The following is a 15,536-nucleotide window of genomic DNA, read 5'->3' as shown; positions in this document are numbered from 1 at the left end:
CCGTACCCCCGTCACCTGCCTGCTGGCCCCGCGCGACAAAAGCCCCTGTGCTGGGGTGCTGGGTGCTGGGTGCTGGGTGCTGGGTGCTCACCTCGGGCCTGGCGTGGGACAGCCCCAGCCGGGGGGGGATGTGGGGGGGTTGTGTCCTGGGGGGGCTCTTAAGGGACCTCGTGGCCTCTTCCAGCCAGGTCAGGGTCCTGCCTGCGGGAAGGATGCGGCCCCGCTGCCCTGCCTGAAGCCCATTGCAGGTCCCAGCCCCGGTGGTGCTGCCACGTCGCCGGCTGCGCCAGGCTGTCCCGCTGCGGCACCGGGGCCCAGCACCCTGCGACGGCGTGGCACCCCCACTCTGACCGTGCTGGTGCTGGGCCCCATCCTGCACGGCTGTGCAATGCCAGCACCCAGCGTGGCTGTGCTGCACCGGCACCCAGCACCCAACCCAGCTGTGCTGCACCAGCACCCAGCACGGCCGTGCTTCACTGGCATCCAGGACCAACACCCAGCCCTGGCACCCAGCACCCAATCCGGCTGTGCTACACCTGCACCCAGCACGGCTGTGCTGCACCAGCACCAGTTACCAGCACCCAGCATGACTGTACTGGACCAGCACCAGTTACCAGCACCTAACCCAGTCGTGCTGCACCAGCACCCAGCACCCAGCATGGCCGTGCTGCACCAGCACCCATCCCTGGCACCCAGCACCCAACCCGGCCATGCCGCACCAGCACCCATCCCTGGCACCCAGCACCCAACCCGGCCATGCTGCACCAGCACCCATCCCTGGCACCCAGCACCCAACCCGGCCATGCCGCACCAGCACCCATCCCTGGCACCCAGCACCCAACCCGGCCATGCCGCACCAGCACCCATCCCTGGCACCCAGCACCCAGCCCAGCTGTGCAGCTCCTCCACCCGCAGTGCACAGGGGAGAGGTGTATTAACGGCGGCTTTGATGAATTATTTATAAGGCAGGTGACCTCATTCATTCAGATTGATTTTCCTCCGTGTCACTCCAATTCCATCGTGCTCCTGGAACCGGCAGGCAGGCGGCACGTCAGGTACCGCACCACGGGGACGGACGGGGACTGCTCCGCTCCCGGCGTGAGCCAAAGGCGCTTTGTCAGCTCGATGATAATAATAATAATAATAATAATAATAATAATAATAATAATAATAATAATAACAACAACAACAACAACAACGACGATGACGACGACGACGATGACTATAACATAAGCACATTGTTATAATAATATAAATACAGAATACAGACATATAAATATATCATTATTAACTGTCATGTTGTTATTATTGCTATTAATATCGATATGAATATTAACATTAATATTAATATTGGAACCGTGACCTCCCTCCCGTCCCCCCGGGGACCCCGCACCTCCCCGGCTGTGCCCACCCTGCCTTGCCCGGCGCAGACGGACCCGCAGATGCCCAGGCAGGCGCTGGCACAGCCGCAGGCAGGCGGGTGGCCCGGGGCCACCAAGGGCCACGCCGTCACCTCCGTGGGGTGTCCCCAGGCGGGACGGGGGGAGATGGCAGCCTGGTTGCTCTCCGTAACACGTTGCCTTAAGGATGTGGGCTGCAAGGACGCTGTCAGGTTAAAACTGGAGATATATGGAGATATATCGCTATTTAAAAAGAAACGTCCTTCTCTAGGTTCAACCAGATGCTTGAGTTTATTTTAAAAACGTATATTAAAAAATAGTGTGTACATATATATATATATGACGTCATGTGAGTGTGTGTGTGTGTGTATATACCTATATCTATATATTTGGTCCCCCCCAGCACGGCCGCCACCGGGGCTGCTTCGGCCCCAGCCCAGCGCCCGCGGGGAGAAGACGGAGGGTGGGAGGTCGCTGGGGGTTCCCAGGTGGGGGGCAGCTGCACCAAGGGGGGTGCTGGGCCCTGGGTTGCAGGATGCGGCCGCGGTGGGCTGGCGCAGCTCCTGCAGACCCTTCCCAGCCGCTCGTGCCTCGGTTTCCCTCCCGGCTAGGCAGGGGGAGCGGCCCCGGGGCGGGCAGGAGGGGAGGCTGGAGGGGGGCTGGGGGCACCCGCGGGAGCTGTCGGCGGGGAAGGGCTGAGCCCAGGGACGCGACAGACAGCCACGCGCTGGGGGCAGTGACAGACCGCGGCCGGCGGTGCCCCCGGTGCTGCTCGGCCTGGTGCCATGGTGCCCCCAGCACCGTCCCCAGCACCCCCAGCATCCCCTGGCCCAGCATCCCTCCAGCAGAGCATCTCTCCGGCCGAGCATCCGACACCAGCCGACGGCCGATTCCCTTAACGAACCTGCCGATACCCCAAAGTCCCCCCCGCACTGACGATGTCTAACAAATCCGGGCCCGCAGCGGATCAGCGGGGCGGCTGCCCATCGCTATTGTCACCTGATAATGGGAAGCGCCCGGCCCCGCTCCCCGAGAGCGCTATTAGCCCAAATATTTGCTTCCCGTCTCCAGGGTGACGGGGTTGCCAGCGCTCACCCACATCCCTCCTTTGATCATTTTCCTCTTGATCTTCAGCGCGCCGGTTCCCGGCGCTCGTCTCCATCTCCCTTGCCTCGTGGGGATGCGGGAGCCGCAGCGTCCGGGCGTGGGGATGCTGCGGTGGGGAGCAAGGCGGGGGCGGGGGCGGGTGATGGAGATCCCCCCCCAGGGAGGGACGATGGGGCGCACAGGGTTCGATCTGGGGGACGCCTGCATCCTCTGGCAAAGGGACCGTGGGCAAGGAGCTTCCCTTTGCTGCACCTCACATTTTTCCCCCTTTTGGCCCGTTTTCAGCCTGCCTCACCTATGGACGCTGCACAACAGGAGATGGGGCTGCGATCCTGCCCTCTCAGGGACACATCGGCCGGTTGCAGATTCAAGCACCCAATACAAACCCCATGGTCACAACCACCATCTCCCCATGGCCACAGCCACCATCTCCCCATGGCCACAGCCACCATCTCCCCATGGCCACAACCACCATCTCCCCATGGCCACAGCCACCATCTCCCCATGGCCACAACCACCATCTCCCCATGGTCACAGCCACCATCTCCCCATGGCCACAACCACCATCTCCCCATGGCCACAGCCACCATCTCCCCATGGCCACAACCACCATCTCCCCATGACCACAGCCACCATCTCCCCATGGTCACAACCACCATCTCCCCATGGTCACAGCCACCATCTCCCCATGGCCACAACCACCATCTCCCCATGGCCACAGCCACCATCTCCCCATGGCCACAACCACCATCTCCCCATGACCACAGCCACCATCTCCCCATGGTCACAGCCACCATCTCCCCATGGCCACAGCCACCATCTCCCCATGGCCACAGCCACCATCTCGCCACGGCCACAACCACCATCTCCCCATGGTCACAGCCACCATCTCCCCATGACCACAGCCACCATCTCCCCATGGTCACAGCCACCATCTCCCCACGGCCACAGCCACCATCTCCCCATGGCCACAGCCACCATCTCCCCATGGTCACAGCCACCATCTCCCCATGGTCACAGCCACCATCTCCCCATGACCACAACCACCATCTCCCCATGGCCACAGCCACCATCTCCCCATGGTCACAACCACCATCTCCCCATGGGCCACAGCCACCATCTCCCCATGACCACAGCCACCATCTCCCCATGGCCACAGCCACCATCTCCCCATGGTCACAGCCACCATCTCCCCATGACCACAACCACCATCTCCCCATGGGCCACAGCCACCATCTCCCCATGGTCACAGCCACCATCTCCCCATGACCACAACCACCATCTCCCCATGGTCACAGCCACCATCTCCCCATGACCACAACCACCATCTCCCCATGGGCCACAACCACCATCTCCCCATGGACCACAACCACCATCTCCCCATGACCACAACCACCATCTCCCCATGGACCACAGCCACCATCTCCCCATGGGCCACAGCCATCTCCCCATGACCACAGCCACCATCTCCCCATGACCACAGCCATCTCCCCATGACCACAGCCATCTCCCCATGACCACAGCCACCATCTCCCCATGGTCACAGCCACCATCTCCCCATGGCCACAGCCACCATCTCCCCATGACCACAGCCACCATCTCCCCATGGCCACAGCCACCATCTCCCCATGACCACAGCCATCTCCCCATGACCACAGCCATCTCCCCATGACCACAGCCACCATCTCCCCATGGTCACAGCCACCATCTCCCCATGACCACAGCCACCATCTCCCCATGACCACAGCCATCTCCCCATGACCACAGCCACCATCTCCCCATGGCCACAGCCACCATCTCCCCACATACAGGCAGGGCAATTCAATGACCACAGACAGGAGGACGGACACTTATCGGTGGCACCGCGGTCACCCCACCATGCCGGGACAGCACTACCCAGTTCAGCATGGTGGCAGAAGCTCCGGGGAAGATTGATCCAAGCTTCTCCCGCTCCTTCCCTCCTCCTACACACCCTTCCTGGAACAGGTTCTTCCCAGCCCAGGGAGCCAAGCGGAGCTGCCGGCAGCTCGGGCTTGTTTCCCTCCCTCCCAAAACTCACCCAGGTCCAACACCGGCTCTTGGCAGGGGGACAGAGCCAGGAAATTTGGCTTTCCCACGCCCAGCACCTTCCCAAGAAAAAGGGGAATTTCGGAGCCAGACGGGATCAGCTCCAAAATCTCTGGGGATTTGGCGGTGGCAGGGGAGGGACCGACAGCACCGAGTGATTTCTAAGCAGCGATTTTAAAAAAACAAAGCGAAGTCTTTGCCAGAAAATGTTATTTTGATCGCTTGGGCAACCGCAAGTCATTTTGAAGCGGTGCTTTGTGTTCGGAAGCGGACCCAAATAGAAAGGAGATGGGGAAGGAAAAAAGCCTGGCCCAGCACCGCCCCCCATGCTTCCCAGCCCCTGGTGCAGGATCCGGCCGGGCGGGATGGGCAGTGGCCCGAGGGTGGGGGAGAGCTCTTGGGGTCCCACGTGGGGCTGGGGTGGGTGCTGTGGGGTGGGAGCGAAGCCACCCGGAAATCCCACAGGAGCTGGGATGGAGCCACGGTGAAGGGTGTCGGGGTTTGGCAGCCGGTGGGGCCAGATCCGCACCCCTACATTATCCCCCCGCTGCGGTACCACGGCGGGTGCTCAGGGGATGCCATCGTCCCTGGTGACAAAGCCTTCTCCAGCGTCCCCATCCCTGGGCAGGTGGCCCCATGGCCTTTCCCTTGCAGACAAAAACCCAGACTCCTTCGCTTTGCGACGCCCGGACCCTGCAACCCAAATCCCTCTGGGAAAAGGGCAGGATCCGACCTCCCTTCCTGAGAAACCTCAGTGGTGAGCTGGCTGTGGGCTCTGGAGGTGGGCTGGCACGGGGGGGTTGCCTGGAGCATCCCCTGCCCAGCAGCAGCACGGGGCCAGGAGGGACCAGGAGGGAAGTTATTGCACGGGGACGGAAGGGACAAGAGGGGACCTGGAGGGACCATCGTCAGCGGGCCAGGAGGACCAGGAAGGCATCATTGTCCAGGCCAGGAGAGACGTTGTTGTGTGGGACCAGAGGGTCACGGCTGGAGAACCAGGAGGGACATCACCGCAGGGCCAGGAGGGACCAGGAGGGACATTGCTGGAGAACCAGGAGGGACATCACCGCAGGGCCAGGAGGGACCAGGAGAACCTGGAGGGACCAGAAGCAGCAAGGCTTCAGGACCAGGAGGGATGCTGTCACACGGGGCCAGGAGAGACATCGTCAGAGCACCAGAAGACACCGGGAGGGCCACCGTCGCAGAGCCGCGCGGGACCAGGAGGGACGTTGTCACCAGGCAGGAGCACCTGAGGACACCACAGCCGGGGGAAGCGGCGGCGCGGGTGGTGGGAACGGCCACGGCCAGGCGGCCGGGAGAGACGTGCTCGCCCGCACTTTGCTGCATGACGGTGATTAAGTCGCTTCCCTTCGTTATGGTCCCTCGGGGAGGTGTTAAACAGCTGCTAATAAAGATGGATGTTTCTGAAGCGGCATCTCCGGAGCCTTTACATCCATTGAATTTCGGGAAAAGCCACCGAGGTGCCCACAGCCACCGGCCAGAGCAGCAGCACCGTTGCGCCGGCAGCACCGGGGCAAACGCCTCGTGCCGACGGCTGGGTCTTCTGGGCGAGATCTCCATCGCGGTTGGGGTGGGGGGACGCCGGGGAGGGTTTTTAGGGGACTTGGAGGATGCCGAGGGTTGGCCGTGAGCCCAGAGACGCCCTGGGGAGGAGAAGGGCGACCCGAAGGGCTGCGGGAGGGGAAAAAGAACCGGGAAGAGAAGGAGAAACCCGGCAGCGACTGCCCATTAAAATTCATGAAACCTGTTCAAAAGCAGAAAGCGGCGCAAGCTCCTGGCTGCTGCTGACAAAGCGGCCGAGGGGGGTGTTGGGGACGGCTCCGTACATCTGCAGACGTGGGGTTTAAAGCCCCATTCTCCGGCCAGGCTCCATCTGGGTGACACGGTAACGAAGGGGGCTTCGTTAGTGCCCACCCGCTGCCGGGCAGAGGTGACGGATGGAGGTACGGAACCTCCACCTCCAGGCACGTCCCTGGACCACTGCCACCCCCTTCCCCTGCCAGGGGACCCCTGAACCCCCCTCCGCTCCCCGGATGCTGATTTGCATCTCCGAGCTCATTTATTTTCCCTTTTCCCATATATTTTTAGCCACCCCCCCCCCCACGCACACAACCCCCCTCCCAGCTGCCTGCAAACGGGTTTAACAAGCCACAGCGCACTTCCCTCGCCGTAATTAGCAATGGTTCTGCAGGCAAATGGCAGTCGGGAGTGGAAGTGGCATTTCCTTAATTAAAACAATTAATTAGGGTGGGGTGAGAGGGAAGATAAAACATCTTCCCTATAGAAATGGCTCTCGCAGCAGCCGCTCCCCCACGGCGGTGCCAGGGCCGCTGCTTCCCAGGGTGATGATGCCACGCGCGTCCCTTTGGGTGCCCACCCTCGGGTGCTGCCTGCGCCGCTGAGCACCCCAGGGTGCCCCTGGGACCCTGATCTCAGCTCCTTGACCGGCTGCTTGTCCCAAAATGTCACCGTCACCGTCCCCGCTCTGGCCAGGCCCCAGCCGGAGCATCCCGGTGATGCCGGCCGGTTCCTCGCCGGGTATAAATATCCGTGTGTTACTTAGCGACTAATTGCACAGAGCGCAACGGGGGGGGGGGGTGCCAGCCCCTAATGAGGATCTGGAATCACAAGCTGCTAATTACCCCTGTGCCGAGCTGCTGCTTCGTTACCGCTGGGGTCTGGCCGTCCAGCCCGGCGTCCCACCCGCATCCCTCACGGCACCCCCCCTCACGGCACCCCCCCTCACGGCATCCCCCCTCATGGCATCATCCCCCCTCACGGCATCATCCCCCCTCACGGCATCCCCGCCTCACAGCACCCCCCTCACAGCACCCCCCTCACAGCACCCCCCCCTCACAGCACCCCCCCCTCACAGCACCCCCCCTCACAACACCCCCCTCACAGCATCCCCCTCACTGCATCCCCCCCTCACGGCATCCCCCCCCTCACAACACCCCCCTCACAGCACCCCCCCTCACAACACCCCCCTCACAGCATCCCCCTCACAGCACCCCCCCCTCACAGCACCCCCCTCACAGCACCCCCCCTCACAACACCCCCCTCACAGCACCCCCCCTCACAACACCCCCCTCACAGCATCCCCCTCACAGCACCCCCCCCTCACAGCACCCCCCTCACCGCATCCCCCCCTCATGGCACCCCCCCTTTCACAACACCCCCCCTCACAACACCCCCCCTCACAACACCCCCCTCACAGCACCCCCCCCCCTCACAAGACCCCCCCCTCACAGCACCCCCCTCACAGCACCCCCCCCTCACAGCACCCCCCTCACAGCACCCCCCTCACAGCACCCCCCCTCACAGCACCCCCCCCCCTCACAGGACCCCCCCCTCACAACACCCCCCCTCACAGCACCCCCCTCACAGGACCCCCCCCTCACAGCACCCCCCCTCACAGCACCCCCCCCTCACAGCACCCCCCCCTCACAGCACCCCCCTCACAGCACCCCCCCTCACAGCACCCCCCCCTTCACAACACCCCCCTCACAGCACCCCCCTCACAGCACCCCCCCTCACAGCACCCCCCCCTTCACAACACCCCCCTCACAACACCCCCCTCACAGCACCCCCCCCCCCACAGCACCCCCCCCTCACAGCACCCCCCTCACGGCACTGCCGGCCCGAACCCCCCGTGCCAGGCTCAGCGGGGCGCACGGAGGCCAGATCCCAGGGTCTCCCCACACGGGTGTCCTCTCCGAGGGCACCCGCATCCCGGGGTGCTTCTGCCCCCGCCGCAGCCCTGGTCACATCCTTTCGGTGAAGGGCCCAGCCAGGCTGGGGGTCAAGGACCGTGGGGCGCTTCCCGGGTGCAGGCTCCGTCCCCACGCGGCCTCGGCCTCGGTGAGCGCGGCTCCACGGCCGGGGGGTGCGGGGTGGCGTGCCGGCACCCAGGCGTTTGTCCGTGCGTGCGGCCGGGGAGGCTGCGCTGCTCACGGTGGGGTGCTGAGGGGGTGGGGGGGGTGTGCGCTGGGGTGTGCAGGGACACGAGTGTGCGTGGACGGGCGCGTGCGGAGGTGGGGGTGTGCACGTGCAGGGGGTGTCTGTGCACGTGGGGGTGTGCACACACAAGCATGGTGCCGGGGGGGTGTGTGTTTCAAATCAAGGCCCTTCCACGTGCGGGAGGAGCACCCCCAGCCAGGCTGGGGACCCCCCCCCGCCGGCCCTTCCCCTTTATCCCTCTCGCTGAACCCATCCCCCGGGCCGAGCCGGGGCCTTTTACTAAATCCCAGCGGCACCAGCACCCATCGGTTCCCGCTGGCTCCCCGCAGCACGAGGCTCCGGCGCTCCCCGGCACAGGCAGCACCCCGCTCACGGCGCCGGATTGAACCCGCCCTGGCTGAACCGCGGTGATGCCGCCGTGCCTGGTGTGTTCCCGGGGCCGCCTTTCCCTTGGAACAACCTGCACGGAATTCGGGGTACCCAGGAGCATCCCCCCGAGCTCAGCATCTCCTCGCGGGGGACTTTTCTCTCCAGGCTCTGGGCACGGCGGGGATGGTGGAAAGCCGGTCCCGGGTAAATATCTCCCGGCGGGCGCGTGCGGGGCTGCTGCCTTCACAGGATTTACAGCTTCAAAGCCTCTGCCTCAAAGCCTCCAAATATCTTTTCATCATTTCAGCCGCGGTCTAATTACCCGGCTGGCCGCCGGCGCTGCCCGGCTCTTCCAGGTACGGCCTCCCCGTAATAGCTGGGATTTAGTATTTAAATGTCGGGTTTTTTCGGCTCCCGTTGCCCGTTCAGACTCGGAGGGTGCCCACAGGGTGCAGGAGGGTCTGCACCCCAAAACTTGGGCAGCCTGAACCGCCGGCACCCAGCGTTCACGCTCTCAGCCTGCTCTCAGCCGTGCTGAGTTATTAATTAAAGGCAAGGTATCGTTGCCTGCTTCATCCTGGGTGTAATTAGATGGCGGGGATGCCGGGAAGCGGCGCTGGCTAACGCTCGCCGGAGGGGGATGAAGGGAACCGGAGTCGGCCCAGCCCAGCCGGCGCATCCCGGTGCATCCCGGCGCATCCCGGCGCATCCCGGCCCACCGCGGGTGCTCCCCAGCCCCCTGCCAAATCTGGGCGGTTGGGGGGCTCCGGTGATCGGCGATCCCGGCCGCCGCGCCTTGGCACAGAGCCTCCGGGCCAGTGATCTGCAGCTGGCACCAACCCCGCCGGCCCCGGCGTGCCGTGATGGATGTGGGGAGCGGCCCCGGCCGCTGGCGCCCGTTAATTATTCGCTTGGGGTTGATGAGAAATTGCAGCTCCCGCTAACGATGGCAGCCAGCTCACCTCGCTGTAACCGCAGCCAAGGGAGACGGCGGCGATGCCGGGGTCAGTGCCGGCTGTGCCGCTTCCCCGGCTTTTTGGAGGGGCTGCCTTTTCCCGCAGCCGGCTCAGCCGGGAGGATAATTTATGGTTTCGTATCAGCGCCGCTGATCTTGGAGCCTTTCCAGCCTCCTCTTCCCTCTCCCCGCGCCGCTTTTCCTCGAAAGCCGACTTCCCAGGATGGGATCCAGCTCCTCGTCGGGCCGCCGCGGTCCCCGGCATCCCTGGCCGTGCCGCCCCTCGGGGACCTGGATCCAGCCGGTGAGGAACTCATGCGTGTGCTGAGCTGCGACAGGGCTCAGCAGGTCTCTGGCACTGCCTGAGCCGGTTCTCGCTCCCGTTCGAGGATGCTCCGGTGCTCCAGCCCCGTGGGCAGTGCAGGATAGCACCGTCCCCGCGGCCTGGGAACCTTCTCCCACCCTCACGGACCCCACCAGGGGTGTGCACCCACCCGGGAGCCCCGTGGGAGCGTGGGCACCCCAGCACCCATTTGCAGAGTGTGATTTTTTTTTTTTAATTTTTTTTTTTTAAGCTGCCAAATTGCCTTTTGGCGATTAAATTGCTCTGCGGGATGGGGCGTGGGCTCTGGCAGGAGAAGGTCGGTGACAGGACGTGGTGTCCCCACGGCCGGGGAAACAGCTCCGGGGCCACCAGTAGGCTCCAGTTTTGGGGAGATTTTGGTGGATTTTGGTGTTTTCTTGCCGGCCCTTGGAGTTCTCTGCAGCCGGAGGAGAGGCAGAGGCAGGAGCAGGCGGCTAAAATAGGCAGAGCCCCGAGGATGCGGTGCCGCGGCGGCGCCCAGAGGCCTCGGTGATGGGCACCAGTTGGGTGATGCTCCTGGAGAGCCTGGTGGCCGCCACGGCACGGGCAGGGTTAAGGTGAGCGGCCGCAGGCAGAGCCCTGCCGGGGGGATTAGCCGTGTCCCTCCGGCGCGGGCAATTCCCCGCCTTGTCCATCGATCCCTGCGAGGTGTTAAGAGACGCCGGAGCATCGATCGGAGCAAAGCCCCGGGCGGCAGCGAGGCCGAAGGCTTCCCCGGGCAGGGGGGGATGCAGGATCCGGCCTCGGGGGCTGGAGGCCAAAGCGGGGAGCGTTCCCAGTGTGATGCACCCCCAGAGGTGCTGGAACCCCCCCCTCTCTTTGGGGACAGAGCGCACCAGGGTTGGGGACGTGCCACGGCGTGATGCTCGGCCATGGGAAACGCCGATGGAACCTCCCCGCGCCTGCCAGGCGCCCGCGGCGTGCCGGCTTGGCACTTCACCGCTGCAAACCGTTCGCTGGACTGCGTCCCGGGCGCTCGCGGTGACAGACGGGGACGTTGAACCAAGCCACGGGCTGATGCCCAAAGCCACCGGCCCCGCCGCTCCCGTGGCACCCGGCGCGGGTTTATCCCCCACCCCGGGACGTGACGGGTACCGGAGCATCACCCCGCCTCGCGGCACTGGGTACCGCACCCCCGGCGTAGAAATCACACACCGATAAAATTACAGGAGTCCATTTTCCTGAAAAGAAAGGAAGGGCTAAAGACAAAAGAGGCCGTTACCAACCAGCTGGCAGCCCAGGGAAAATTGCTATCAAGGTAAAAAATCACAGATTAAGGGAAGGAGAGAGCTGACCTCAGCTCCAGTCCTCAGACAGGGAGGAAGGGCAGGATTTTCACCATTTAATTGGGGGGTTTTTTCAACCATTTTTTTTTCTCTATTTTTTTTTTTTTGCGGTTTGTTTGCTCCACTTCAAAGCTGGGAGTGCATAATTTTTAACTAACTCGCTGTAATAGCAGTATAAATAAATAATAATAACCCCCCCCCCCAGCTTCTTCGACTCTGATTGTCCTTGAATTCAGTGAATTTGGCCGTTGTTCAAGAAACAGAGCCCCGCGTGTGTCCCCAGCTCCTGGGGTTTTATCCCCTTGGAAAGGGAACGTCAGAGCGTCAGGACTGGGATAAACGCTGGAAAATAGCTGACGGAGGGGGAAAAAAACCCCCAACCAACCAAATAAAAAAAAAAAAAAAATCAGACTGGGTTCAGCAGCCTGCTCCGATTTTGTGCCTTTGTTTTGGGCGAAATTCTTGTGCTATCTTTTCTCTCCTGGCCGTAGGAGGGGATTCTCCCCCTCGGTCTTGTCTCTGTGGCGGGTGTTGCCTGAGCTACCCTGGGCGGGGGGGGGCTTTGGCTTCGGCTGTGCCACCCGGCGAGCGCCGGCGTTAGCCACGCTTGAGGGGAAAACCACAATCGCTGCCGGGGCCGGCTGCTCCCCGGCAAGAGCCGCTCTGCCAAAGCGCATCCGTACGGGGGGCCGGTGGCATCCGTGCCGGCTGCCGGCCGTGGGGACGGCCTGGCTGGGGGGGGGCTGGTGCCAGTGGTTGGGTTTGGGGGGGGGCGTTGGGCACGGGGCGTTGGGCTGCTGGGGAAACTGAGGCACGGGGCAAGGGGCGGTGGGGGGCGGTGGTGTCGGAGGGTGGATGGGGGGGGGGACGGACATGCTTCATCACCCCATCACCACGCTGTCACCTCGGTGGGAAAATCCTCTCCCCCCCCCCGCCTACCCCAAAAGCCTTCGCTCTGCTCCTCTTCCTCCGCAGGAGACTGAAACCCGATGGATTTTTGTCCTGGGGGGGGAGAAAGGGGAAAAGCTGGGGGGGAGCGAGGATGGGCGACAGCTCTTCCGAGGAAAGGGTGAGCGCGGCAAAACCCCTCAGCAGGGACCCAAGGGGTCGGGCACCTCCTTGGGCCCCCCCCGCCCCCCCCGGCATCGTTCCATCGCTGGAGGGAGGAGAAAGAACAAGGAGGCTGTGAAAGTCCCCGGCTCTGCGCGGGGCAGGGGAGAGCTGAAGGGGAGGTTAAAAATAGCCCCGGCTCGGTGGGAGGCTGGGGGGGCCGTGGGGGGGCCGTGGGGGGGCCGTGGGGACAGGCTGGGAGGGAAGGGGCCGCGGGCTGCAGGGGGAACCTCTGGATTGGGAGGGACGGGGGATCCCGTGAGCACATCTGGATGGGGAAACCTGGGTGACGGTGAGGCCAGCTGGTTTGGGGACACAGGGGCAACAGCTGGATGGGGGAGCCCTGGGGGGGCGGTGGGAACAGCTGGAATGGGGTGGGGGGCACAGCTGGATGGGGGAGCCTTGGGGTGGCAATGGGAACAGCTGGAATGGGGCGGGGGGCACAGCTGGATGGGGGAGCCTTGGGGTGGCAATGGGAACAGCTGGAATGGGGCGGGGGGCACAGCTGGATGGCGGAGCCCTGGGATCACGGGGAGAGCAGCCGGAGGGGCTGCACAAGGCTGGCACTGGGAACAGCTGGATTTGGCTTTGGGAACAGCTGGATGGGAGAGCTCAGTGACGGCGATGGCCACAGCCCGGTGAGGCTCCCGGGGACAAGGGGCTTCCTGGCCACCCCCGGAGCAGCCACGGAGGGGTTTTGTCTTTTCAGATGAAGTTGCTGAAGTTACCACTCGTCTTCTGGAGCAGGGAGCCAGCAGCGGGGTGGCAGGAACGAGGTCATTAAAGCAGAAAGAAAAATACATTAGAAACGTTCAACGGCTCAGTCTAGCCTGAAATGGGCTTAAATCAGCCCCGAGTAAACAATGAGACGGGATTAATCGCAATTAGTTTTCATTAGAAAGGTGGCATCACCCTCCCCTGCTCCCCAAGGGCTGGGGATCTGGGGATCACCCGGCCGGATCCAGCCCCGGGCAAGCGGGTGGCAACGTCCTTCCCAAGCTCGGTGGCTGCGGGGAACCGCTTTATCTCTGCCGAGGCAGAGACGAGGGGCCGGCAGCAGCCGGAGCTTCAAAGGGAACCTGCAAATCCGGCGTATGCAAAACCCCAGCCGGCACCGCAGATAAACAGGGACGTGGGTTGTCGGCCTCTGCCAGCCCCTGGCTGCTGCGGCACGGGGCAGCGCTCGGCCTTGGGGAGATGCTGTCTTGGGGAGATGCTCAGTCTTGGGGAGATGCTTGGCTCCAGGATGATGCTCAGCCTCAGGGTGATGCTCAGCCTGGGGGTGATGCTCGGCCCTGGGGTGATGCTCAGTCTTGGGGAGATGCTCAGCCCCAGGGTGACGCTCAGCCCCGGGGTCATGCCTGGCCCTGGGGTGATGCTCGGCCTTGGGGTGATGCTTGGCTCCAGGATGATGCTCGGCCCTGGGGTGATGCTTGGCCCTGGGGTGATGCTCAGCCATGGGGTGATGCTCAGTCTTGGGGTGATGCTCGGCCTCAGGGTGATGCTCAGCCCCGGGGTGATGCTCGGCCTTGGGGTGATGCTTGGCTCCAGGATGATGCTTGGCCCTGGGGTGATGCTCAGCCCTGGGGTGCTGCTCGGCCTCAGGGCGATGTTTGCCCTTGGGGTGCTGCTCAGCCTTGGCGCACAGCCCCAGCGTTTGCAGTCCCCCACCTTCAGGCGGGACTTTCGGGGATGGGGACGAGGCGGCAGAGCTCTCAGGGATGCATCGGGAAGGGACGAGGACACCGCGTCCTCCACGGGCCCTGCGGTTCGAGGCGCTGACGGCTGGTGCTGGGCTCCCCGGGGAGCCGGGCGCTGCTGTGAATGTCACCGGGGGGGGGGACACTCTCCGGTAGCCAGCGCGTCCCTCTGTCCCTGGGAGGCCGGCAGCTGGCTGACACCAGTCGCCAGGTCTCGGCTCCCCACCACCCAAAACACCTCCCCGGCAGGAGGGACGGAAAGGACCTGTGCTGCCTCCAGAATGGGGCAAATTCAGTCATTTTTGGGGCTGCCCCACGCGTACATGGCATCTCCCTCCCTCGCACCGGGAGCGGCCGTGCCCGGCAGATCATCGCCTTCTCCCTGACGGCATCGGCCTCGCCGACAGGTAGTGATTTGTAAATATTTAAAAACCCAACTCAAATTGCCGGTTTGCGGCTTCTGCCGTGCCGGGCGGGCGAGGGCTGCGGGGAGAAGGCAGAGCCCGGCCGGATGCCGGCTGAGCTGGGCGAACCCACATCGCGGGGTGCACCCCTCACCGGGGGCGATTAATCGCCTGTGCCTCAGCGGCATCTGCGCAACCCCGGGGTCCTTCTCCCCCGCCCCCGGTGCGCAGCCCCCATCATTAGCACCCAGAAAATGTTGGGTTTCTGGCTGGGAAAACACAGCAGATATGTACATTAAACATCAAATTATAAAATTAACAGATTCAAACGGAGGATGATTTGCATGTGCAAATTAACTTAATTACCACTCTTCCTCCCCCGAGCGCCACAGCGTGCTGGGGAAGGGCCGGGCACAGCCGCGGCCGGCGGCAGGTGCTGGCGCCGGGGGACATGGCGCTGAATTTTGGGGGGGCCCAGCGGCCAGATGGGGAGGTTCGGGGTGAGGGGTGGGGGGGGCCATCGCGACGCTCGCAGCCGAGCGAACGCGGGGACACGTGCGCGCGCGCGCGTGCGCACGTGTGCACATAGCCCCGCGCGCCCGCCCGGCGGCACAAAGGCGGCTCTGTGGTGCGGTGCCCGGCTCCCGGCACAGGTGGGTGGCGTTGGCACGGCGCGGGGCGCCTGAAAGGCAGGCCTGTGTGCGGGCAGCCTGCCCGCCGGGGCTGCCAGCGCGGCCTCGCCGCCGGCACCCAGCGCCGCAGAGCTCCCGGGGCAGGGAGCCAGCGCCGGGCG

Source organism: Grus americana, chromosome 28, assembly GCF_028858705.1.
Source record: "Grus americana isolate bGruAme1 chromosome 28, bGruAme1.mat, whole genome shotgun sequence".
Classification (NCBI taxonomy): Eukaryota; Metazoa; Chordata; class Aves; order Gruiformes; family Gruidae; genus Grus; species Grus americana.
The sequence above is the reverse complement of the archived record's forward strand: the minus strand, read 5'-3'. Positions refer to the sequence as shown.